This window comes from Ursus arctos, unplaced genomic scaffold, assembly GCF_023065955.2.
Source record: "Ursus arctos isolate Adak ecotype North America unplaced genomic scaffold, UrsArc2.0 scaffold_17, whole genome shotgun sequence".
NCBI classification, from domain to species: Eukaryota; Metazoa; Chordata; class Mammalia; order Carnivora; family Ursidae; genus Ursus; species Ursus arctos.
Window position 1 is genome coordinate 27033203 of NW_026622841.1, and position 23503 is coordinate 27056705.

Consider the following 23503-nt stretch of genomic DNA (forward strand, 5'->3'; position numbering starts at 1 on the left):
CACAGCCAGTGAGCATGAGTCAGCATGATGGTGCAGGCTGGGGCATGCATCTTCTTTTGCCTTTTCTACCAGGCCATGTAGTACTGTGCTGATCACCCTGGGGGGTGGCAGCCGGGTTTCGTGGAATGAGGGATAGCATAGGGAAATGGTAAAGAATGAGGCTCTGGTGCCAGATTACGGAGTTTGAGGCTTAGTGTTCCCCTTTTCAGCATCATGACCTTGGGCTAATTATAGGGCCTGAGTTCTCCCACCTGTAAAATTAGGACGGTGGTACCATCTACCCAGAGTTGGCTTCGTGGGCATGCAACCAGTGCAATTGTATATAGTCTTGTGCTTAAAAAGGCCCCAGGCTTGGGGTTTGATGCTATATAATCACCATTTTGAAATTCTTAATAATTCAAAAATGTTCAATCGTTCAAAATCTTAAATCTGTGTTTTGTAAGTGAAGTTTGATAGGACAGTGGACCATGAACAGGGAGGCTTGGATCCTTGGCTTACATTCAGTCCTGCCTCCCGCTGCCTCTCCTGTTCTCAACTGCCTTTAGGTACCCAGGGCTTCTTCCTCCTGGCCCCCCACACAGGGACTGCTCTACCCTCTGTGCTCAGACGTGCGCAGGTGTGGGGAGGGGTGGAGTTATGTGATGCACGCCGTAGCCTCTTAGCCTGTTCCTGGTACCAAGCGAAACCTGGCCCTGAGGTTGCCGTCCCCTGGGGTGGGCTGGGGTGGAGGGCTTGCGGGAAGGGGAGACACCTGGCTCCACTCGCCCATGCTGGCTGGGGCATGGTGCGGCAGTCTGACCGCTGATGAGGGGGAGCCTGCAGGCAGTGGGTCTTCTCTGCATACACTGAGTTGCTGGCTGGCCCCTTGTGGTGAGGGTCTGTGCACACCTAGCAAGAATCCCTGTGCCCCTGGCAGTGGAACATTTAATAGCAGATAAAAACATCATGACAGGTCATGACAGGTCAAGAAGAGAGAGTGAGAGAAAGAGGAGGAGAGGGAGAGAGGGAGGAGGAGAGAGAGAGAGAGAGAGAGAAAACCACCCAAGGAAGAATGAAAAAGTTTCATATTTTAGTACCTTTAACTGCATGTTTCCCCTGCTTTTAGAACAAGGGCCCCGTATCTTCCCTTTGCACTGGACCCCACAGATTCTGCAACGGGCCCTGAATCTACACCGGGGCTTGCTGAAGGGTAGATGAGTGAGCACCCGGCAGTACCTGGATCAGGGCTGGTGCGTATGCAGGGCTCAGTTTACTCTTGGACATTTCCCAGCTGGAGGTGTGAGCCACGGTTAGGTTAGGTTCCCTTCCTTTGGAGAGAGAGGGCCACAGTCATGCTTCAAGGAGGGGGGGCATCCCTCCGCCCATCAAGCCCATAATAAAACAGAATTATCTGTCCTCTTCCTAACTCCTGAGAAGCTTCTTTAAATCGGGCCAGGTATTGAGAGGTAACTACTTTTGCAATAGTCCAAGCGGGCAGGGGCCAGGGCTGGGGCAGGCATCTCGCTGAACCCAGCTGGAAGGAAGGGGGGGGAGGGGATCATCACGTGGTCACATCCGCTGTGATTCAGCTCATTTCCAGCATGATAATGAATTCAAGAACGAGCTTCTGAAATGAACTCTCCATTGGGAGGGAGGCGGTAATTGTGCTGGTTATTAGCGATTACTCCTGGATGGGGGTTAGGGGTGTGAGCAATAGAATTAAATGAATTTCCTTTGAAAGTTCTGCTGCACAAAGTAAGAGATATAAATGCTACATTATGCGTTTAAAATACCTCCTGGGTTTGGTTTATGGACTTGTTTATATTTATATATTTATTTGAATGTTTATGGCTTTCTCTCTGTCATTTCATGTTGGTATCTCCGTACTCATTATGGTTTTATGGCCGCTTTTTGGAAATCAGTGGCTGCACACACCAACACATGATTTGATGAGAGAAGGAGATCCAGAAAGGAAAACAAGTTTAATACTATAGCTAGGGAGCGGGCAGGGGAAAAGCCTTCCTCTGGGGTCAGAAAGTTAAAAATGAAGCTTGAGGTCTGCATGCTTTAGTTAGAATCTTGGGGAGTCGTTGCTTAGAAGGCAGCTGAGAGACGGTCAAGGTCTGTGCCCCCCCTTGGAAAGATGAGGAGGCAGAGGCCTTGAGAGGCGGGGAGACTGATCAGAGATCTCATAGCTTCTTGTTCAGGGGTCAGGACAGGGGCCCAGGTCTCCTGATGTCCACTGCTCCAGACCCACCCTCTTCCCGTCCTATACACGGGGACACTTCTCCACTGGGCATAGCAGGTACTGTGCCTGGAGCCCATGATACTTTTAAGGGCCCACAAAATTGCTTTAATTTCTTTTAAAATAAGAAGGAAAAAAACATATATAATCCAGCCTGCATTATATTCATCTCAATACCAATGCAGTCATAAAATATAATTTTTAATATTTTTTTATGGAGAAAGGGACCTATGAAAGCCAAGTGCCTAGGGTCCCCACAAGTCATAATGCGGCCCTGCCAATACCGACCACCCAAGAGAGCTGTGGGAGAAATGTGGGGGGTGGGGAGCAGTCCATTGAAACCCCCCCACCCCACCCACAGCGATGAGGTTCTGCTCCCTCTCCATCCCCACTCCTTTAAATCCCCACATCTCAGATGTCTTTTTGTCTATCTCTCCACAGGGAGACTATTTCAAACAGGAAAGAGGAAGCTCTGAGTAATACCTTCTGATGAGTAGAGAGTGACAGAGATAACCGATGTGGGTAAATACACACTGAACAGCAAACCCCTGCTGACTCGATTTTGAGCAGAAGGCACTTGAAGGTGTTCTGAGTCTCAGGGTCTCCATGGTAAGTGTGAGCTGCAACTGCCGTGTGACTGTGTGGGTGGCCCATTTAGTAAAACAGGTTCTGTTCAGTAAAAGGCAAGACGCGTTGGGTATATACTGAGGGGTCTGCACCTCCTCAGACCTGACCAGCCTGTGAGGCTCCCCAATCTCAGTAAAAGAGACTGTCCCTCACTGCTATGGACTGAATGATTGCGTCCCCCAAATCCGTATGTTGAAACCTACCCCCCAGGGTGGTGGTATTAAGAGGTGGGGTCTTTGGGAGGGGATTAAGTCAGGAGAGAGCAGCCCTCACGAAGGGGATGAGTGCCATTGTACGAGACCCCAGAGAGAGCTCCACTGCCCACCCCACCATGTGAGGACACAGCCAAAGATAGCTGTCTAGGAACCAGGAAGTGGGTCCTCACCAGACACCGGATCTGAGGCGCCTTGATGTTGGACTTCCCAGGCTCCAGAACTGTGAGAAGTAAATGTTTGCTGTTTATGAGCCACCCAGTCCATGGTTTTTGTTCCAGTGGCCGGAATGGACTAAGACACCCACCCAGGTGCTCAGGACTCTCTCTCACACCCCACACCGCCATGCACCAACAATTCCTATTAGCTCCACTCTACGTTACACCTGGGACTGGCCTTTCTCCTCACCTTCCCCGCTCATGGCAGAGCCCAGGGCAGCAGCATCCGTCTCCTGTGTATGGGTCTCAGCTTCCTCCTGTGCCTGCCTCAGTCCAGCCTGAGCAGCCCTTTGAATGTGTAGCACGAGTTCCTTCCCCGCTGAAGACCTCTCCACAGACTGACCAACTCACACAGACACAAGCCAAAGTCCTTCTGCCTCCCACTCGGCCTCCACAACCTGACCTCTGGCTCCATCTCTGACGCCATCTCCTCCCCTACCTAGAGCACGTTAAACTCACTCCTGCTCTAGGACTTTTGCACGTGCCACACCCTCTGCTTAGACCACCATCCCCTGCTTAGTCACAGCTCCTCAGGCATTCTCCAGATACGTCTCTATTGTAGCACACACACCGCCCTCCCCCCCACCCCACTGACTTTCCATCTTTTTTACCCGGGACTTTCCTCAGCACTCTACACCACCTGACAGTCTAAAACACTCCCAGTTGGGTTCCTGGGTGGCTCAGTCAGTTAAACGTCTGCCTTTGGCTTAGGTCATGATCCCAGGGTCCTGGGATCGAGTCCCGCATGGAGCTCCCTGCTCGGCAGGGAGTCTGCCTCTCCCTCTTTCTCTGCCCCTCCCCCCTTCTCATGCGTGCACTCTCTCTCTCTGTTGCGTGCACACACGCTCTCTCTCTCAAATAAATAAATAAAATCTTAAAAAAAAAACCAACCCAAAAACCCACACCCCCTTCATTTCCTGTCCTTTCTTCCCACTGGGATGAAGCCCCTATTTTACTGACAAGTTTCTAGGCTTATAACCAATCACATGTTCAAATAATATTTGCTGAATGAATGAAAGTCTGGGGCTGTAGTTTGTTCTTTAAAAATGTCTGAACCTCTGTCTGTATGGGCAGATTTCCTATTTTCATCCCAGATTTGGATCCTCAAATCTTGGTGATTCCTCTTTTGGCCCCTGCCTAGGTCCATCCCTCATCTCCTCTGAAGTGCATTCCAGAAACATCCGGGTGGCTGGTCTCCTGGCCCCTCCTCCTGTTGCCCACAGAGGGTCCTCCTGAGGTGTACTTGAGACTGTCCCTGCTGAGGACCCTGGGAGGCTCCCTGCAGCCTCAGACCAGCGCCCAGCCCCACTTCTCACCCTGCCTGCCTTACCCTCTTCGCTGCGCCGTCCTGTGCTTTTTTTCAGTTCTTTGAAACGGGCCCCCATACCTCGGGCCATAACTTCTGTATACCATAATTTATCATGACACTGGTATTGCTCAAAACAGTTCTCAGATTGGAAGAAAGGGAAGGGAGAGGGAGAGAAGAAGCCACTCCCTACCCCAGTAAGTATCCGACAGAACTACAGGCAGAGGAAGAACATGAGGAGCCAAGCGAATGGAGGGGTGCTGGGGAAACCCTGCTGACACATTGTGTCCACTAACCCAGCCAGCATTTGCAGGACACACATTGTGAGCCCTACGATGTCGGGATGGGTGCTGAGGGGCAGAAGTGTGATGCTCAGTTCGAGGTGGGAGCAGATGACAGGCAGGTAGTTCTGTCCCAGAGTGGAGGGTCCCCTTGAAGCAGGGAAGGGAGCCCAAAGTGGGAGCTTCTCTCACCTGAGGAGCTAGTCTTCAGTGAGGAGACAGAGGTGGGAGGCAAAGACACACATGAACGTCAGAGGAGAACGTGGGCCTTGGTGTGGAGGTGAGCAGTGTGGTCAGTTCCAGGAACCACAGAAGCACAGAGGGGAGGGGAGGCAGACAAGAAGGCAAGCTGGATGCCACTCAGAGGAGCCTATGACTCAGCAGGAACCCTGCGGGCAGCTGCTGTAGGAGTCTTAGTCCCCAAAGACTTGGACCAGGTATGGAGTTTAGACACACACTCTCCTGGCAATGAGGATTTGGAGGCAGGGGGAGGAGATGGGAGGCCATTTCAGGCACCCGCTGGAGAAATGATGAACAGAGAGGAGCCGTGCAGGCAGCCTATCTTGGAGACCCGTTTGAGGTTTCAATGGGGTTGGCTGGCAGACAGCCCAAGGGCCATTCCTGGGTGACTGGGACACTGGAGAACCACGTTAGAACAGGAGGCTTCTGGAGGTGGTGGGGGGCCTGATGGTAGAGGAGGTGGGGGCCAAGTGGTGGGAGGACAGAGCAGTTGTGACGGTCAGTTTTGTGGGTAGGTATGACTGGGCAACAGTCCCTAGCTACTCAAGCACCAACACAGGTGTAGGCACACACGTACTTGGCAGATGTGATTCCAGCCCACGATCGGCTGACTTTCACGTAAGAGAGATGATCCCAGATGATCTGGGTGGGCCTGATTCAATCAGTTGAAAGGCCTCAGGAACAGAACTGAAGCGTTCTGAGAGAAAGTCATTCTACCTGCTGACAGCTTCACTCCGCGCTGGAGGGTTCCAGCTTGCCCTACGGAGTTGCCAAGCCAGCCCCACAATGACATTAGCCAGTTTCTTGCAATAAATCTCTTTATATATTATCTCCTACTGGTTCCACTTTTCTGGTTGACCCTTGACAATACAATAGCTGTGATGGAACCAAGCCGAGCCCCTGTCTGTCCGCCTCAGGTGAGGGTGCTTCTTTCCCTGCCTCCTTTCTCAGGAGCCTTGTGGAGTTGTAAGAGCAAAGATGAGTTTGTCTAGGGAAGGGCGTTACGTGCCTGCCCATCCTCTGTGTGCACACAGATATGAGCATCCATAATTGTAGGATTGGACTCTTGCCTCTCAGAGACACCCAAACGCACCCCGCCCCGTGTGCCTCACTTTATAAGATAGCCCCTCCTCTTGCCCAATCTTGGGCAATTCCCTTTGGGTTAGACACATCACAGGAGAATCCCCACACCAGTGTCTTTCTTTCCCTTTTCATTCTGTCTCCCTGCACCCCAGCAAGGCTTTGAAATATATGCACAGTGTTTTTAATGAAGATCCTCTCTATCTGCATCTGCCTCCATTAACCAAAGTCAATCTCAGGAGTCCTGGGGGTGAGATCAATTCTGCTCCAGATAGCTGTGCCAACTTCCACTGCTTCCAGTAGTATTTCAAACCTATCAAGAGCACTTGGCAAGCCAAACATTTCCACATGGTTTACACACATTAATTAATTTAGCCTCATGCCACCATAGCGAGACAGGAGAGGGCAACTAGAGTGCACAGGTAGAGTTTGCGGGAGCAGGACAGGTTCCCCATGAACAGGGGAGGGGGGACCTTCCAGAGCAGATGCTTTCCTCCCAACCACGATGGGTGGTTGTCTTTTTCTTGGATGGAATCTGCACCGCTCCGCGGGAGAGCCTCCATGAAGCATGAGCAGCACAAGCTCTGTGATCCCATTTCTGCAGTGTCTTCATGACTGTCGGGGGGCAGAACCTCCTTAATGCGTATGCTTGGGGCGGCCCACTTGGTCTGATATTGGCTCCCAAGGAAGAAGTCAGGCAAACCGAACAGGGATGCTACTTGCAAGGCTGCAGAGTGTGTAGGACTCGGGTGGGGGGGGGGGCGGAGGGAGAGAAGAGGCTGAACGCTGGCACTAACCGCACGCTAGTTCTGTGCCAGGAAATGCATGAGTGTCTTCCTCGGTCCTCCTCTTCACAGCAACCCGGCTAGCTGATTATCACTACTTTCTTCTTATGAAAGGTGAAACTGAGCCTCTTCCTGGCTTTAAAGTTTTTCCTGTTTCTTGTATAATGACTTCTCTCACATGGAAGGAAGAATTTAATTGCCAAGCTTGAAAGAGGCAGTGGTGCTCAGTGGAGAGAGTACCTGGTTTCTGGCCCCAACCCCGTGACTTCAGGGAGTTCCCTAAATGTCTGTGTGTCTCAGTGTAATTAATGGGTAAACGGACAGACAGTTGTTTTGTGCAGGGGCAGAAGTGTGGCATTTGAAATCAGACTGCCTTGTATTCTAGAATCTACTATCTCCCAGTTTTTTTTTAAAATAAAAAATCTATAATACCTATCTTATAGGGTTATTGATGAAATGAGATAGTGTATATAAAGTGTTTAGCGTAGGGCTGGTCACACTGTTAAATGCAAAATAAATGTTAACTATTATTAATTCCAAATAGAGACTCTATGGAGATCATTTTTTTCCAGCTCATTTTTAATGAGCTCCTGCTTTTTGCATAACATTATGCTTGGTACTGTAATAGGTATGCAAACACACTGAAAGGTTGTAGAGCATACTGTTATTTTCATATGCAAGGAAATGGCTTAAAAAGCTGGTTGCACAAGTAGATAACATTGTTGAGGAGACAGTTGAATCAATGAGGTGATCAGATTGTAAGGATTAATGCAGAAAGGTTTCACAGAAGATTAAAAGTCTGGGCAGGGTTTGGAAAGAGGATAGGGCTATGCTTTGGAGAAAGAAGTGTTCATTTCTGGAGAGTAGATGAAATCTCACAGAAGAGGGAAGAAGTTGTGGGTTTGTGTGCATGTACATGTGTGCGTGTGTGTGTGTGTCTGTGTATGTGTGCGTGTGTGGCACGGGGAGAATGTTGGGTGGTTGCCTGGACGGAGCCTGTTCTGGTGGGACGTGACCGCTGCCCAGGCTGGAGTCGGGGTAACGGTTCGCCATGAGGTCCATGTGTGGGAATCTCGCTTTGGTAGCAAGACTTAGGCTGTAGAGTTCTTGGCTTGTTTCCTAGAGTTCCAGAATTGAGCACTAGAAGACATCTGCTTCAGCCTCCAGTCTATCAGGCTAGTAATATTATCCCAGGTTTTACAAGGTAGAGACTAGTAGGGTGCCAAGAGTTGTATGGGCCTGTGTCACTGAGCCCACCCTCTTGGGTGCTCCCCTCTGTCCCGCCACCTTCTGTTAGCAGAGGTGACAGTTGATCCAGGGGAGAGAGGAAAGGAGGGTGTCAGGAAGCAAGGAAGAGACATGCAGGACCTTGCAATCCTCACAACAAAATAAGGACCAAAGAAAGCTTGGTGAGCAAGCCATGAAGTCAGAGAAAACCGCGGTGCCATTTTCTGACTGGAGGAGGACTGTTCACTCCGCTCTCCCCACATCCCATGCCCCAGTTCCCCTGAACCTTGTATGTGATGTCCAATATTCTCTGACGTGTCTTATACTTAAAACTCCCGTTGCTATAGTACAGTTCCTAATACTCGGCATCCTTGCGTTCCCCAGTGCGATACCCTGTATTTGAGTATTTGTACCGTGGTGCTTCTCCAACTTCCCGTCTACTAGCAAACAACCCATCTGCATGCACTAACCCTTCCCTCCACCCCCTCACGCCCTGACTCTGTTGCAACCCTGCAACCATGCAGTCTATTCCACCAGCATGCTGTGCACTGGTGTTCAAGGTCCTCATTTAAATCACATTTTAAGAAAGAAACAGCACCAAACACTTCATTTATTGAGGAACTCCCCCTCACAGGTACTTTCTGCACTGACCAATGCCTCTCCGCTGCTCAGTTATAGTCCCCAAAGTATTCACTGAAGGAGCACAGGGGCGAGATGTCCCGAAGGGCGTGGTGTTAATATTGCGTGTGCATAGCTAGCCTCTCGTTTTTACTTAATTCCAGTACTAAAGATCCATAAAAATAGCAAAGTTTTCCAAAAATCCTTTTCTTCGTCCTTTGCATAAAATTGAGGAAATGCCTAGTCACCACATCTAAGAATAGTATTTTTAGCATATCAGTGTTATTAATGTGATTGTTCCTGGGGACGGCTGGGGGTGGTGCTGGAGATGACAGGAACATTAAACCCTGCTCACCCCCAGCCAACTGCTGTTGCCACCACGGATTTGGTATCTATTGCTGTCTTCTGTTCTATATGTGCACAGTTTGGTACAGTTGTTGCTAGCCACATATGGCCTCTGAGTGCTTGAAATATGGCTAGTCCAAATTGAGATGTGCCGTGAATGTAAAATACACACCAAATTTCAAAGACTTAGGCCCAAAAAGAATATAAAATATATCATTAATCATTTTTGATGTTGACTACAAGTCAAAATGACACTAGTTTGTATATTAGGCTAAATTAAATTACTTATTTAAATTAATTAAACTTGTTATTTTTGATTTTTTAAATGTAATAAATGTAATATATTTGATTTTTTAAAACTTTTTTTTTTTTACTAAAAATTTAAAATTATATATGTGATACACATTGATGGCTTGCTTTACATTTCTACTGGAGAGCCCTGGTCTAGAACGCTGAATCTTCAGTTGTTCGACAATACAAGTTCCAAGTCTCTTGGACTCTGTCAGATTGGAGAACAGATCTGGGGAGTGTCTGATTTATTATCAACAGTCACTCAAAGGAATGGCTTCACTTGGTTGCCCACCTCCTCTGTGCCTAGCCCTTATAAGGAATGATGCCTGCAGTAACATTAAAGGTCACAAAGCTTGAGAGTCTGAAACCCAGATCCCGGGAGCTAGGGATTTGAGCCCAGCTCTGTGGGGCTGGGTGTCTACTGGGCCTCCCTGTCCCTCACCAGGCCACAGTGCTTTGCCTCACCCTGTCGAGGAAGCCAGACCAAAGAGGCCAGGGGTCAAGGGCTGCCCCTTTCTGCTCTTAAATGCCTGTTTCTCTTGGCTGTGCGAGGTCTTCAGAGCCGGTAGGAACATGATACGGTGTGTTTTGGCTGCAAAGCAGAGCCCTAGGGACTAGGCTCCCGCCTTCCAGTCTCGGGCCTTAGGCAGCCTGCTTGGCGACTTGGGGGAATCAGCCTCCTCCATCTGCTTCCCAAGATGTAGATGGGGACCAGGAATAGGGCAGCCAGGTTCATGTGAGAGCTGTGTTTATGGTGCTCAGCCTCCAACTGGAAAGGAAATGGGTTCTGTCTGATATCCTGATGTGCGGTGTTGGCAACCAGGACATCAGAATATTTAGATGTGCAGACAGTTGGCTGAATTTTTATTTACTGTATAGGCGTTTGTAGACTCATAGATTGGGATGGGAAGGAGGGGAGGGATTGAAAGCTCTTGTGCAATCCTCTCATTTTCCATGTCAGACAAATGGAACCAGGAAGGATAAATGTCTGTCCAAAGTCCCCAGCAAGAAGGTGGGAACTGCCACACTGGGCCCCTTCCTCCTGGTCAGCAGCCTTCCCACCAGGATATAAGAGAGGTGCTGGTGTTGACTGTTTCTGACCCCAGTGATCACCATATATGCATGACTGCCCCCGCCAGGGATGTAGACATACTGGACTCTCTGGTCCTGTGGCAGCTGGCAGCTGCTGCAAAGATTTCAAGCCCAGGGCTTCCCGTGGCCCCAAAGACTGTGTACCTTCCCCAGGACTCCCAGTGAAACCTCTGTGGCTCTACTGATGGGTGTCAGGAGGGCTAGCCTGGGCCACAGCCGTGACATTGATGAAATGTCTTTGACCCTTCCAGCTGCCTTCTTACGGGTGCCTCTTTTGGTGGAGGAAAGCAAATAGGTAAATAGCCTAGAGGCTTGCCACTCAAAGTGTGCTCCATTGTGGCCCCTGCAGTACCCACAAGCTTATTAGAAATATGGCACGTATTGCATGGTGCACTGGGTGTTATACTCAACTAATGAATCATCGAACTTTACATCGGTAACTGGGGATGCACTGTATGGTGACTAACATAATATAATAAAAAAATCATTAAAAAAAATATGGAACCTTGGGCTCCTTCACAGACCAACTAAGGATCTGCACTTCAACAAGATTGCTAGGGAATTTGTATGCGCCTTACAGTTTGAGAAGCCCTGGTTTAGAGTATCAGTGACTTAATGCCACCCACTCTCAGGGGCTGTTTACTATCAGAAGGGTAAGGAGAAATTGTGAAATGTTTACTTCAAAAAGTAGATCTCCGGTGGGGGGTGAGAAGAAGGAGAATTAAGACCTTCTTATCTGACACGGCTATTTAGGTCTGTGTGCTTGGTGGGGGGTGGTGGGCAGTGGGAGAGCTCAGGCTCTAGAGCCCAATTATAGAGACTCAAATACTGGCTCAGACACTTAGGTCAGTTATGTGATCTCAGTTGGCTATGAGACTTTGGGCAATCTGCCTCAGTTTTTTCATCTGCAAAATGGGGATAATGGTGTCACCACATCATAGGGTTGTTGTTAGGATGGAATGATTGAACTCATGCCAAATTCTTGGAACAGTGCCTTAACATACTGTAAGCACTCAATCACAGTCAGCTTCTATTCTGGTCCTTTTCCCTGCATGACACTGCTCCTGGCAGCTGGGCAAGAGATGCTGGCACCACGTGACATTCCTATTTCAGGGACCACTGCATGGATGACAGGTGGGCCATGATGTTCTGTGTGCCCTTCCATTCCAGGGGTCCAGACTAGGGTGCCAAGACATGTGGGGAAGGAGGGCCCCACTTGGCTTCCTGCAAGGCGAACTCAGCACATATATGTGAGCTGCAATTGCCATGTCCTGTGGAGGTTTCCAGAAAACAAAACCAATGAACCTCCAGGGAGCCCTCACCCTGATCTGTTTGAAAATAAACATGCAATAGTTTTATGATGTGAATTATAGTCTAATAGGAAATGAACTTAGAGAGTCCAACTTCTTTAGGATAGACTATTTCATAGCTGGGGGGTGTCTAGGCCTATGAGTTCATGCAAAAAACCATGTCGTCAGCAGCTCTGATCTGGGGCAGACGGAGTGACAGTCTCTGCCTTGTTTATCCAGGGAAGTGGCGTGCTTTGGTGGAAAGAACTAAACTGGGATTCAGGAGCTCTGGGTTTTCTCTCAATGTGCTGGACCTTGGGTGAGTGAGTCAGTCTCTCTCCTCATTGTCCTTGGGGGGGGTGGGGAGCCCAGCTATGAAACAAGGGGCGGAGTCTAAATATTCTCTGGGGATTGCTGGAGTCTGCTGTGCTCTGAAACAATGATCCCAGCAGGGAAACTGGTCACAGTCGGACATTCAGTAACTTGAAGAATCACGGTGACCACCTTTTCTGGGGGACGTCAAACCCGGAGAAAGCCCAGTGCTGCTGGGGTCTGAAGGAGGCTCATGCCCACCCAGAAATCTGCCAGCTCTTCAGAATTCCCAGGGCTTCTCTGCGCTTTCCTCAATAGGGCCTCCTGCCTCCCAGCCCTGCCCCAGCCTTGCCACTTCCCCCTTCTTCGGCAAGTTAACCAAATTCTCTCTTCATGGACAGTTCAATGGAAAGTTAGTCTGAAACGACAGTATATCATATTTCATGAATTTAATAGGGTTTTCATGATTTTACAAAGTGCCTCCACCAGACACTCACAGCTGGAGGCGGCTCAGCAGGAGGCTGAAGCCCTGCATCTGGGTTTTTCAACTCTTGCCAAAATCCATTGAATTTGATCCGGAATGACTATGAATCTTTGGAATGTACAGTCCCTTTTCTCTTGCCTTATCCAAATAAAAAAAGGGGCGGGGGGAGGGTGGTGCGGGGAAATGTCCTACGAGAATTCCATATGGAAACACTAAACGTGCATTATAAAGGATTTCCTATAAACAAAATCACAGTCAGAGATGTTGGACCCTCACCATGTTGAAAACAAAGGGCCCTTGTGTGTGTGTTTGTGCGCACTTTAAAACATATACATGTATTCATTCGGGGTACCTGGCAGCCCCCTTCCTCTCTCTAGCTAACTCTCCCTTTCCATCTTCCCCACCCCCAAAACTAGCCCCAAACTCCTAACAAGAACAAACTTTAATCGTTCTACGCAGTAAATCCCCTACAAATAAATATCCAGGGCAACTTCAAACACGCTAAATTGGAAGCACATGCGAAGAACGGCACGGTCCTGGCTGAGGCCGCAGAGTTGTAATTTACTGTTATGATCTGCCATAAATGTGGGCCATAATGAGCAGAGTTTGGGTTTCCCTTCTGTGTATCAGAAAACTGCAGGTTTAAATTTTTTTCACATTCTTTTTTCTCTTTCGCTTTGCCTTTGTTCGGTCATCAAACTTCACATTTAACACCCCCCAACCCTCGCCTGAATGGAAAAGGACAACCACACTCTAAATAGACCTTCTTCTTCCTTTAACCTCTCCCCGCCACTCCCCTGCTGCAAACCGTGCATGACTGTCCTTTCTCTGCTGTAAAGGAATTATGGTTTAAGGTTTATAGGGTTTAAAAAAATGTGTTCTATCACCAGAATGGGAGAAATGAGGCTAAACCACCTCTGGGACCTCTAATGGTTTTATCATAGGATTATACCTGGAATGGGCCGGCAGGAACCTGGAGGGGTCATGAGTTCCATCGCCCTGCCTCCACACTGCTTTATCTACAGCACCGAGGTCCATGGGTATCCACCCTCTCCTCAGAGATCACCCAGAGAGGTGTTCCTGCAACACCCTCTAGCAAGTGAACCCCACCTCCAACCTTACAATACAGGAAGTCTCTCACAAGTCCTATGGAAGTCTCATGATTTAAGGCCATTTCTCCTTATTCCACCCTGGGGGGTGGCAGACTTTTAGATGTCATCCTTTAGGATGACTTTATTGGGGAGAACGCCTCCAGCCAAGTGGGCAGGAGAAACTCTTTCTGGTTTCAAAGGGAAGGAACGCAATGCCAAGTTCCCTGTGCACAAAATTGCTGAATGCCAGGCTCAGAGGCCATCCACTCCAACTGCCCCTGTGAGCTGGGGACCCGTGAACAGTGTCTCTGACTGGCTGGCTTCCAGCCTGGACACAGGTCCTTCCAGGAATCAAGAGTCCACCATCTCCCCAGTCCATTCCCTCTATTGTCACAGAGCCCTCATGATCAGAAAGCTGCCTCTCCTTCTGAGCCCAGATCCACACTCCATTCCTCCCTTTTGCTGGTCCTCATTCTGTTCTCAGGAGCTACATGGAGGAATGTGAATCCCTCTGAATGACCGTCATGTTCATTATCCTATCATATCATTATCATATTTATGTGCTATCATTATCATGTTCATATCATATCATTATATCCATATATCATTATCATATTCATCCCTACTTTTCCTTTACATGGATTAAAAAACAACAACCCAGCTTTTTAATCCCCCTGCCCATTTCAATATATGGTCTGGACCACTCAGCAGAATCTTGGTCTTTGCTTGTTCTACCTACAAAATGGGGGTGATTTTGTCATTCACTCCTACTGTCTAGAATGGCTGCAAAGATTGCAAAGCAGTGCAGTTTTACCCCCTCTGCATTTGTCCTTCAGCACCAGCACAGTACTAGCATCGGCTGGTGACAGTGGCGAGCCTCCCACGGTTGCTCACCTTCACCATATGCACCTGCCTTTTCTGGCTGTGTGGGCCCTGGGTCAGCCACTTCACTTCCCCGGGGGTTGCTTTCTTCCTCTGGGAAATCAGAGAGCTGGATTAAATGACTTCCAAGATCCCTTCTAGTTCAACAAGTGTTGATGTCATGAGGGCAAGTGTTCATGTCAACTGGAGTCAAAGCCTGGAAGCTTCTGTATCTCAGATCCTACTATCCTCTGCTCATCTATCAACTGGTGCCAACAGTGCACTAGACGGAGGAAAAGATGTGGCTCTTGTCTGCTCGAAGCCCACTTTCTCATTCAGGAGGCAAGAAATGCACAGAGGACAGAATCAGAGGATGGATAACCATGTGCCCCAAAGGGTATCCTGGAAGGAGGTTCTTTCTCATTCCCAGGGTTGACACACTGGGTATGTGGCAGTATGTGGCAAAAAGCATTATCAGTAAGAGTTAAGGTACTGAGTTTGTGAGTATATAATTAAAAAGATAAAGCAGAATAAAGATTTCTTCCTATAATGTCATTCCCACCCATGCACATTCCACTATAGGTCCTTAAAGTGGTAGATAAAGGGGCAACATTATAGCTGGCATTTTAGCTCCCTCCAAATTCCTGCCTGTCCCCCACCCCCACCTTTGGGAGCCCCATTCAGCTTACAGGTGGCAGTAGCCAAAGGCTGCAAACCATTGACACACATGGCTAGACTTAAGGATGGAGGACAGAACCTGTGAGCTCTAATGGAAGACCAGGGCCTCAAATGGTGCAGTGCATTGGGGCACGGCGGAGGGCCTGGCTGGAGCCCCCCCACCCCTTGTGCATCACCTGGACTATTGCCACGGCCTGCCATTCTGCCTCCACTCTTGTTCCCCTACAGAGTATTCTCCACCCAGCAGCTGGAACGAGTGTTTGAAAACACAAATTAGATCATGTTGCTTCTCTGTTCTGGATCTCCCAATCCTTTTCCATCACACTGGGAATACAATCCCAATCTACCAAGGCCTCCACAGTTGATGAGAATTAGCTTCTAGCTATCTCTATCACCTAACTTCCTACCTCTTCTCTTTGCATGCTCCACTCCTTAGCCACACTAACATTCTTGATGTTCCTTGGACAAACCAGGCACACTGTTGCCTCAGGGCCTTTGCACTGGTTGGTCCCAGATATGTGACTCATTTATTAGTATTTATTGCCACTTGACAGTGTATTATATATTTATTAGCATATCTGTTTATTGTTTGTGTCATAGGAGAACAGGAAACTATATGTTGTCTGCCTCCTTATTTCCAACATACTCAATAAGTATATGTTGAATGAATAAGTGAGTGAATGAATAAAGCCTTACTTTTCCCAGTGAGAGATGTCACAGGGAAAGCCTTGAACCTGCGTGAAGTGTGAAATAGGGTATAAACTCATGTATTGCATGGAGCACTGGGTGTTATACGCAAACAATGAATCACTGAACACTACATCAAAAACTAATGATGTACTGTATGGTGACTAACAAACATAGTAAAATTTTTTTAAAAAATGAAAAAAAAGATAGGGTATAACCAGTTCCTGTTCAGGAGGACGCAGTCAAGGGACTCACATTCATATAGAGCCATCCCTGTGTTGGATGAGCTATCAGAACATCTCCTGAGAATGGCTCATGAGGCGAGAGAAGGGACAGGTGAGGCCTGGGGCATCTCAGTGAGGGGGGGAGTGGTATCAGGATTGGAGCAGACACCAGGAATGGGAGGCTGGGGCTCACCAAATGGAGAAGAACACACTGACTGTTTCACTTCTATTCCCTGGGCTCAGAGCTCCAGGAGGACCACGCTGGCTGTACCCTGAAAGGGGAAAAGGCAATTTGGGTATGACTGTGAATAGGAGGGTTTCTAGAATCTTGGCTATTAATCTCTTTGTTTCAAGTGTTAATTTTTATTGCTAGGAAGTTGTAATCTTAGAAGGTTAGAGCTGGAGTGGTGTCTTGTCATTCATTCATTCATCCAATATTTGTTGAATACCTGCTATGTGCTGTTTTAGGCACGGGAAATACATCCAGTTAAGAAAACAGACACAAATTCCTTCTCTTTATGGAGTTTATATTCTAGAGAAGGGAGATAAACATCAAAATACACGAATAAAAGTATGCTAGGAAGGGGTAATTACTATGAGGGAAACAAAATTGGGAGGGGGTTTCAACTTAAACAGGGCCCTCACAGAGAGGTGTCAGTTGAGGGTCATGGGGACCACAAGGTCATTGTGGCTGAAGGCTAGAGAAAGGGGAAGAGGGGGAGGAGATGGTGCTAGAGAGTTGGGGTGGGGACCGTTTGGTTCTGGGGGAGGGAGGAGGTCATGGAGTTTGCTCACAGAGGATGACGTGATCTAGCTTATGCTGGTCACCTAGACCAGCCCTTTCATTCTAGTGATAAGGAAAAGGCCCAGAGAGGTAACATGACTTGTGCACGGCCTATTTCTGACAGATCCAAGAAAAGAACCCACGTTTTCTGGTTTCTAGTCTGCATCTCTCACTAAGGTCTGCTGCTTTTGAACTCAATATCCCAGCAGTCAACATTTTTCGAGAGCATTTTCATCAACATCATTTTGTTCTACCAGAAACCTGCTGCCAGATTCTCAATGTCAGATTACAGAAGGATAAAGCAAGAGAGATTGTGGGATATTCTGCAAGTCACACAGAGCTGGCTGGAACCCATGACTTCTGATGCCCAGGTCACCGCCTTGGGAGTTGCAGACTCTTCTTTCAAAAATGAAGGCCCTACATTCTCCTCCTTGAGGCTTCTGTACAGCAGCCTACCTCCTCTACTAATCAACAGGTGCATTTCTGATCACTTCTCATTCACATTTAGCTTCTGACAAGTCCAGCTTCATTATCTGTGCACCCACATTCTCTAGCAGTCACGTGTCATGTGACTGGGGGCTGGTGGGGGGATGCAATTTCTGATGCTAAATTGGCATGTGGAACAGAGGGAAAAGTGCATCTGGGTGTTCACTGGCTGCCTTCAATCCTATACTTTGAAAGTTGGAAAGAAGGTGTAGTAATTAATAAGTGCTCAGTATCCTGATGGAGCAGGCATATGGGCCAGAGTGGCAAGAGACCTGCCTCTGAAATTAACCTAGCCCATGGGAGAAGCACTGTTTCTGCCTAAAGTTGTAAAAAGGCAACAGCATTAAAAAAATAATTGACAACATCCTAAAAATGACAGATGTTCATGTCACAATGTCTCTGTGTGGCTCTGACTCTGATTCAAGACTTGTGCTGTCCCATATTGGGAGCCACTAACCACATGCAGTCAGTCCCAGGGGAGATGTGCTGCAGTGTAAAATACACATTGGCATTTCAAAGACTAAATATGAAACCAGTAATGTAAAATAAGCTCACTAATAATCTCTTGTAATGGGGCACCTGAGTGGCCCAGTTGGTTTAGCTTCTGACTCTTGATTTCAGCTTGGGTCAGGATCTTAGGGTTGTGTGATCAAGCCTGGAGTCGGGCTCCAGTGCAGTATCTGCTTGAGATTCTTTCTCTCCCTCTCCTTCTGCTCCTCCCCATGGCTGCTCTCTCTCTCTCTCTCTCAAATAAATAAATAAATAAATCTTTTGTAAGGATTAGATGTTAAAGTAATATTCTGGATACACTGAGCTAAAACATTAAGATTAATTTCGGCTCTTTCTTTTTACAATTTTAGTGGGACTAGAAAATTTAAAATTACATATATGGCTTGCATTCAGTGGTGGGCTGGAACCATATGGCTCATGAGAGCCAACTGTGTACCCTTCTGCCCAACTCTGTGTCTAGTGAGTTCACATTGGTAGCTTGCAATCAGTCATGGAGGGGGGTTTTTACACCATGGAAATTGGCAAGTACTGCAAATTAAGGCGTCTTTTTTTTTTTCTTTTCGAGAGCTGGTTTAGCAACATGCCACTCCTCATATTATATTTTTCAGTTCCATTCTAGATGTTTTGTTTCCTAAGTTTTATTTTCTGGGTGTGCGGTTGAATATGGGAGTTTGTATGCTTTCCCCTGTCTCTTTTTCCTAGGTGCCTGTATTATTTCATTCATCCACAATCATGGAATAAGTACTATGTATAAGGTGCTGGTTTAGACCATAGAGATTTATGGGGTGCCTGGGTGGCGCAGTTGTTAAGCGTCTGCCTTTGGCTCAGGGCGTGATCCCGGGGTTCTGGGATCGAGCCCCACATCAGGCTCCTCCGCTATGAGCCTGCTTCTTCCTCTCCCACTCCCCCTGCTTGTGTTGCCTCTCTCGCTGGCTGTTTCTCTCTGTCAAATTAATAAATAATATCTTTAAAAAAAAAGACCATAGAGATTTATGATGAATAAACCACATTCAGGCTCTCGGGGCACTCAGGATCTAGTGGGAGTGGCAGCGGTGACAGAAGTTGCAGCAAACCATCACGGCAGTGCTGAAGGTGGGACCCAGTGCATAGGACAGTCTGCAGTGCCTGGATGGGGTGAGAAGCAGGAGAGGCTTCAGAGAGGAAGGGCTATTTGCACTGGGTCTCTAAAGATGAGTAGGAGTTTGTCAGGAGAGATTCTGGGAAAGATCATTCCAGGTGGGATGGGTTGGCACAGCATGGGAGACAAAAAACGGGAGTAATGTTAGATGGGACAGGAAGATGATTTTGGAACACAAGGGAGACTTTGTATAACATGCTAAGAAGCCTCACAGATATTTTCTTCTCCTCCCATTCCTCAATATCTCTTTCCGGCAATGGAGAATTGGAATGGAAAGCACTTAACTTTTTCAGCCTCATCTCCCAGGCGCCAGAGATTCCATGCAGGAGATAAGGCCCTGGTGGGTGGTGAGGAGATCCCACTGGAAGCCCCACCCTCACGAGTCAGGAGTCAGGTAGACTCAGATATACCATGTGTGGAGATTGAGGGGTTCTGTTTAGTCATTTGAAATGTTCCTAAGGGGGTGGGTGGCTTCGGAATTTCCAGAGATGTATGTATTGGAGATGCAAAGTGAAGACGAAGTAAAATCTCTGCTCCTTGGTGCCAGTGGCAGCGTGGAAATGGCACAGGGAAAAGCAAAGGGCGGTAGAAAGTGCACACGGCTAGCAGCTGGCTACGCGACCTGGGAAAATCATCCCCTCTCTGGACCTTGGTTTCCTCGTCTCTAAAATGAGCAAGTTGGACTCAATTCTGTGTGTTTTAATATTTATTTGTTGATTACTTTATATTTTCTCTTAAATTTTAAACAGGTGACTAGAATATTTTCTATTTCTCATGAAATAAAGGTTACATGAATTTACTTTGTACTGACGTGGCTTTGGTCAGTATCACAACTGGTTAGTAGCACATAATGGAAAATAAAAACCTTTCTCTTTGATGGCTGAGTAATATTCCATTGTATATATGGACCACATCTTCTTAATCCAGTCATCTGCTGAAGGGCATCTCGGCTCCTTCCATTAGCTATTGTGGACAATGCTGCTATGAACATTGGGGTGCATATTCAAAAAGAACGATTTCTCAACATTTGCAGCAACATGGACAGGACTGGAGGAGATAATGCTAAGTGAAATAAGTCAAGCAGAGAAGGACAGTTATCATATGGTTTCACTCATTTATGGACCATAAGAAGTAGGAAGATCAGTAGGAGAAGAAAGGGAAGAAGAAAGGGGGGGGTAAACAGAAGGGGAAATGAACCATGAGAGACTATGGACTCTGGGAAACAAACTGAGGGCTTCGGAGGGGAGGGGGGTGGTGGAATGGGATAGGCTGGTGATGGGTATTAAGGAGGGCACATATTGCATGGTGCACTGGGTGTTAAATGCAAGTAATGAATCATGGAACTTTACATCAAAAACTAGGGATGTACTGTATGGTGACTAACATAATAGAATAAAAAAATAAAAAAAATAAAAGCCTTTCTCATCTTTGTACTTTATACCTCTGTTCTGATATGACTGGCAATGCTAAGACCGAAAGTGTGGAATTTCTAACCCGGGAGCAAAGGGATTTGCACATTTTCCTGGCATCTCTGGGCCCATATCATTTCCTTCCTAATTAGTCGGGGGCTGTCTTAGTCTGTTCTGCGATCAAGGATTGTCCTATTTGGTGCCAGATGTAGAGACTGAGTTGCCTGGACCAGATGTCCATGGTGAACCTGTCCTCTTATCATCTCTGTGGCCAGGGGGTTCTTGTTGCTTCCAGAATCAGTGGGAAAAGAGCAAAAGTCTTCTGAACTAGATGGTATCTTGCATATTGTATCGGGCCATTTCCCTTTTTATCTATAGCTCCCTCTTTGGGTCAGTCATTCTGCCCGCATCTATGAGAAAGTGCTTCTAAATAACATCTTTTGTCCTGCTTTTTTTCTTCTCTGCCCTAGAGCCACTGGTGGCTTCTTGGGGCAGACAGAGCACACACTTCCACTGGGTGATTGAGGCCTCAGCTTTGCTTCTGTAGGTTCGCTGCTCCCCATTATCCTCCAGATTGCCCCCCAAGACTCTCCCTTTTCCTCACCTTGATGAATCTGGTCATCACAGCTCCAGAGTCACCTACACTTTCCTTTCTGCCATCTCAGTTTTTCAAGACTCTGAAAATTCTCTCTTCATTTCCCTTAGTCTCTAGCCTGCACACCTCCGAAGCATCTATAAACACTTGCGGTGGGTCCTCTCTTGGTCCCTCCTGTCTGTATGTTGTCTTCCAGAACAGGCAAGAAGTCTGGGAGTGCAGGGATCTTGTAGGTGGAGGAGCGAGGTGGGACTGCTGCCTGCCCACGAATGGACTGCGTGACACCGGGCACAGTATTTCACATCTTAGGCAGCCTCAACTGCTTTGTCTATAAAATGGAATAATACTGCCTGTCCCCCTTCATTCTTGGGGCTGGACATCTCCTGGGAGAGTCTGACATGTGTACAATGACGAAACAATGAGCCGCATGGTGGCGGGGTCCTACATCTCACAGCCCTGGGATCACACTTCCTCCCCTCAAAATCCTGCCATTTAAGGGCGTCCTGAATGTTATTCTGACTCCAACACCACGTCTGGAATTTTGGCTGGGAAATGTGGTGCTAACAGAGAGGCAACTGGATTTATTAACTTTCAAATCTAAGGCTTCTGAGTTGTAAGGAACGGGGAGGGAGCCCATTAGTTCTTAATGATAGGTTGTAGAGACTCTATTATGGGAGGTGTGCTGGTTTTAAAACAAGCTCACAAATTCTTTGCTACCCTTCCATCAAAAGCTGGAGTCCAATTCTCCTCCTCTTGATTATGGGCTGGCCTTAATGACTTACTTCTTACAAACAGAAAGTGACAAATGATACTGCCTGACTTCTGAAGCTAGCTCATAAAAGGCAATGTTAATGTCCACCTGGCTCTAATGGCTTTCAACACATGCCTTTGGAGCCCTGAGCTACCCTGTGTATTAACCATGTTTTTTATTTTCTATATTTTGATGCTTGACATCTGGAGACTTGACCCTGGAGGGATTGCCCTCCTCAGGATTAGCGAATTCCTAGAGATGGTAAACAACACACCTGGCAGTGCAAACTAACCAATATGGGGCCCATATCCCAACTTTCTCTTTTAACGGGCTCTCACATTCTGGGCCACTATCCACCTGCTCTAATGATCCTAGAGCCAGGTACTGGACAACTAAGGGACAGCTCCTTTGCCTCAGAGCCTACTGAAATTATTCAAACTAACCAATCCTAGGTCTGCACACTCTGCCTCACCTGTTCTTTCCCACCGAAATACAATATAGGCTCTTGCCTACATCCCACCCCTCTCCTACCCCCTGACCAACCCTGGTGCTTCCCCATGTGGCTCTCCCTGGCATGATGTGCCCCTTCTTTTTAAGATCTGTCAGTATAAGAGCCAAACTATCTTTTCAATGGTAATTGTCTCTTGATCCACTGGACTTACCATACTACATAATAATACAACCTATATTTTGAAACACCATGCAAGAAGTCTGGATACCCTGAGGCTGCCATGCTGGAGGGACCGTGTGGAGAAATAACGGAGAGAGGAAGGGATGGATGCCTGAGGAGCCCCAGCTGTTAAAGCGTTCCCAGCCCATGTGCTGGATATGTGAGGGAATCTTTGAGAAGACTCCTGCTCCAGCCACCTTCTGACTGCAACCTCACGGAAAATCCCAAGCAAGAACCACCAGCCAATCCCAGAACTATGAGAGACAATCATATTAAATGACTATTGTTTTGTAACACAGTTTGGATGTTTTGTTAGAGAAACACAGGTGTCTGAAATAGAACGGTGATCAAAGTGAATGGTTCTGCTGATTACATTCCTATTCCCTTTGACAGCCGAATCCCTGCTCATGCCTTTTTAGGATCATTTAATTCCTGAAATTTGAAATTCCTCCCTTTCTAGCATGATGCCATAGACTGCTTTCACCCCCACCCCACAGCGCCAGTAATATCCCTCTTGTATTGTTTAGTGCAGTGCCTCAAAGAAAACATCTAAAACTATTTAGAAATATTTCTAGGGGCACCAGGATGAAATTTGGAGCTCAGCATGGTCAATCAGAAAAAAAGGGGGGGGGGTAAAGAAAGAAAACAAGAAACCTAGGCTTTCAAAGAAAATTGAGGATCTGGAGAGCCTTCAACTATTTTGATTTATAGTTAAACATTTCTTGAGATTGAAGTCTTGATTAGCCCAGTCCTCTCAAGTTCTGCCTTAGCCCTGATTTATGGGAAAGCCAGGGCCGAGCAAAATGAAAGCAAAATGAGGTATTCTTTAAAATTACCTTGGAGCACTTGAAGGAGGGCACAAGTGCTAACGTGGAGATTAAAAGGGAAGTGATGAGATGAGTTTCTGAAGCCTTAGATCGGCAGATGCCTGGCAGTGTGGGGAGGGGAGCCTGTGAAGGATGGGCTGCAATCTCTGCAGGTGAGACCC